Below are 4,149 nucleotides of genomic sequence, written 5' to 3' on the forward strand. Positions count from 1 at the left end.
TTTTAGCTTATAATAGGTGCTTATACAATTTTTTCTAATAAAGTTTTAACAGAGCACGTTTCCATTTGATACACATCTAGTACATAGTGTTGTTAATAAATTAACAAAGTGTCCCCACCAAAAGAATACGGTGGAACTTGTAACTTATGAAATACCCATTCAATTTATTGCGAGTTTTGATATTCCTATTTATATTATTTTTAGCCTATCATTGTTGAAGCCCTATAGATTGAAGCCATATACAAGCTTATGAGATACAAGTAGAAAGAAGAATTATCATCTCATTTTGTGTCTTAATTTTTCTCCTATCATTTGTTCTTACTGTTATTTCTGTTATTTCTTTTAGTTTTAAAACAAGATTGTAACTCATTTTATATATTTGAAATGTAACATACTTTTCGCTACAAGAAAGGGGGGGAGGGGCAGGGAAGGGTAAAAAGAAAATTAAAATTACAATAATTAAAATATTTTTTCTTATTAGATCCATTGCATGATAATTTATTTCAAATTACACAAAAAAATCCCACCATTTCATTCAACTGTTGGAGTGTGAAGATTCTCAGACTATGGAAATGGAGGTGCGTTTGAAAGGCAAGTACAAAGGTTATTAATGCAGCTATAGTTGGGGCACGCGGCGCAAATACCCTGACAGTCTTCGGTTTTGCTGCATCTACACGAAATAACAGGTCCTCTTGCCTCCGCCATCATCTCTGAGTCTGCAACAAAAATTCCCTTGTGTTAAATTAAACAAAAACATAATATTTATACCAAAGGAAAGAAAAGAGCTGCATAGGAAGAAACTAACGAGTTGCAAAGATTAAGATGACAGCAAATATAAACAAATTGAATGAAAACTTTGCCATCTCTTTATATCTAATTAACTATGTTGGTGGAAATTTATAGCTTATGGATTTAATATATATAGTATCTTATTTTGTGTTGCATGGAGGAATACTAATTTCTTTGGATTCTTTGAGATTATTACGTTTTTATTTTTTTCCTTATGAAACTATGTCTAAAAGGAAAGTATATCAGCAAAACATCCTTGAGAAGATTGATGGGGATTTTGTTTACTAATTATCATAATTTTGTTCTAAGTGTAGTCATGGAAATTAATGTTACCAAATCTGGAATGCATGATGCCAATAAGTTTATTATTAGTCCAACCGTTTAGAAACAAATGGGAAATATGTTCAAATTTTTTTTATTTGTGGTCTAGGAGAAGAAAAGATTAAATTATATTTTTCTTGCTAGACAAATTTTTTAATAATTTTCAAATATTAAAATACTAAAAGCATTAAAATTTTGGAGATAGTAGTGAGAGAAAGCACACAAAAAAACCTGACCCTTCCTACACAACCAGTTATATGAGTTTGGAAACAATATTAACTATTGTATCAAAATAAAAAATTTAAAGTTATTAATGGGGTTGAACTGAGCCAAGAAATTCAATCTCAATCTCCATAGAAACCTAGAGAATTGAATGCTCCAATATAACTTCATTGAGTTTAACTTTTAAAATATAAACTTGATACGAGATAAAGATTAAACTGCTTCAATTAGCTTTACTAGATTTTTTAGGCTTTTTTATTTGATAAGACTTGTGTTGGATTCTCATACTTGCATCATGCTCAATTTTGTGTTCCAAATCAAGTTCAAACTCAAATTGGAACTGGAATTAGAATTAGAATTAGAATTAGAATTAGAATTAGAATTAGAATTGAACATATTTGATGCATAGTATTTTATCTTTACAAATTTTGTACAAACACAATATAACTAAATGAAAAGGATATTATACACAATTGTAGCGCAATTAATGTATTTTTATTGTATTCACATATATATCATATCAAATTCTTGTTCATCAATTTAGTTGGTAACAATTTATCTCTTCTTTTTGTTTGAAGTAAAACCACTTTTTTCCCCTTAAATATGACAAATTTATAAGTTCAAATTAAATATTTTAATTCAACTCATACCAACATGAAATAATCTATGCTGAAGATGATTGAAAATATGGTTTTAGTACTTTATGGCATTGAAATTGCAACCTCCCCAAATTGGCCTAGACAGTAGGCCCGTGTTCGGGAGATTACATCGGCCACCGTGATGGCCTAGTGCAATCGAAGATTTTAAATAGTCACATTAAAATATATTTTATCCTTACAAAGACTGTGTCTATTTTTAGAAAACAAATCATGGGTATATAAAATACAATTAAACTAATATTTTTCTTGTAAAAGGTGATAACTATTGGAAACATAGTTACATTGTAGTTATTAGACAAAATTTAATTATGACCTTTCAGCGGAAAAATGGCTTTTCATGAGTTTTACTAACATCTATATTTCATGCATATTTAATTGAAATCCATATTTCATCATCTTAAAAACAACAATTTATATGTCATGCTTGCAATATAAAACCAAAACCTAAATATGAATCCAATGCCAGAAAATAAATAATACAGTACAGTTCCGAAATAACATAAATTTTAAAATAAGCATAACAATACTTTTATAACATTAAAACTTTTTCGAGCCCTCCATATGTCGCATCCCAACCTTGTGGGTTATCTATAAGGATGGGAACTAAAGGGCAGTGAGCTATGAAGCTTAATGTGAGTTCAGTCACAAGAAAATCAAAATAAAACAACAAACCAATAAGGCACATGAATTAGCAATCCTGAGATTAAAGACAACCACAAAGCACCTCAGATTAACGGTTTTTCACATAAAACGCCTCACTTCACTATATTGGTATTCACAATTTTATATGCACGTGCTTATGAATGCATTGAAGTTTCAAATTAACAGAAAAGTCCTACCCAACTCCGCTACACATCTCACTTATGAATTCCCCAGAACTCGTCTAACATATCACTCCGAATTGTAGACGAGCCACCACTGATTTGCAGATAACTACGCGCCACTTTGGAAAGTGACCGCCTTCGGACGTACTAGAATCCAGGGTGTGAATATTGCTAAAAGTATATATTGAATTGAGGCGGTGTCCTCAAGTATACGAGTCAGGTTGTAATATAGTGTTACAAAGAAGTAGGATCGTACCCAAGGGAGACAAGTACTAAATTAATATTAACCTAAACGCAAATAGATCTAATTAGTAACTTAAACAAATTATAGGACGGTGATCATAAAGTGAAAAATAGTTGTTTTTATAAGAAAAGAAATAAGCTTGCATAAAATAAAAAAGATGGAGAACTAATATGTGATTCAATAAAATCTAAGCATGAGTGATTAGCTCGCTTCAGTGGTCATAACTAAATCCTATTTTTGGTTCTACTCAATCAATTAGCCGCTAACCTAGTAGGATCTCTCGATCTTCCACTAAACTAATGAGTTGGCAACAACTACTTATCTTTCGACCTCACAGTCCAGACCAACTTGAGGTAAGAGGTTCATGGATAGGCAATACAAATTTTGGGTTAATTCTCACCTAGATGACTTCCTAGGTTTGTCAGGCCTAGGGTTTAAGTTCTTCCTATCCCAAGCAGCGGATCGCTAAGTAATAAAATTTAGAAGAAAATTAGTTTATTTTTTAAATTTCTAAACATCAAAATCATTTCAATAAAATATTTAAAATTCAAAATCATGGGTGGGAGCAGTTGGTATCTTGGGCTCGCTGCAAAGTTAATAAAACTATCACTACAGTTAAAATGTCAAAATTTGTTGCAAGAGATTGTGAATAAATGGAAACAAACAACCAAGGCTATCCACAGAGGAGCTCAACTTAATGATCGATGTTATCAGACCTGAAAAGAGAGGTTACAAAAAGGCAAAAAGTGATTGTTTGATTTAAGTTCATAAAAGTACATCCAATTTGACTAATGAAATAAATAGAGGGGGAAATACCTATAGATGGCCTCATTGACACAACAGGTAAAAGTGTAGGACTTATAGAAAATGTGCACATTGCATGTCCCAAAATAAGTGTTACAAGATAGATAAACTCTTGTCTAACCATGGCCATGAAGATCCTAAAACAAGCAAGAAGATGATGAGATATAATGTTGATAAGATTAATGGCACTCCATTCAATAGATTCTATGTATTTCCAAATTAACTTAAGGAAAAATACTACAACAAGCATATAAAGGGTAGGAAACCAAAATGAGAAAAGAAGAAG

The 4,149-nt window shown here is 31.2% G+C and overlaps 1 long non-coding RNA gene across 1 annotated transcript; it reads right to left on the reverse strand.

The window, feature by feature from the left end:
- Positions 1–453: 453 nt before the first annotated feature.
- Positions 454–939, reverse strand: LOC121224169 (uncharacterized). Its single transcript, XR_005921735.1, has 2 exons — positions 806–939; positions 454–716 (listed from the first exon to the last, which is right to left on the reverse strand). It is a non-coding gene; the product is annotated as an uncharacterized lncRNA (long non-coding RNA).
- Positions 940–4,149: the final 3,210 nt, after the last annotated feature.

This window comes from Gossypium hirsutum, chromosome D12, assembly GCF_007990345.1.
Source record: "Gossypium hirsutum isolate 1008001.06 chromosome D12, Gossypium_hirsutum_v2.1, whole genome shotgun sequence".
NCBI lineage: Eukaryota > Viridiplantae > Streptophyta > Magnoliopsida > Malvales > Malvaceae > Gossypium > Gossypium hirsutum.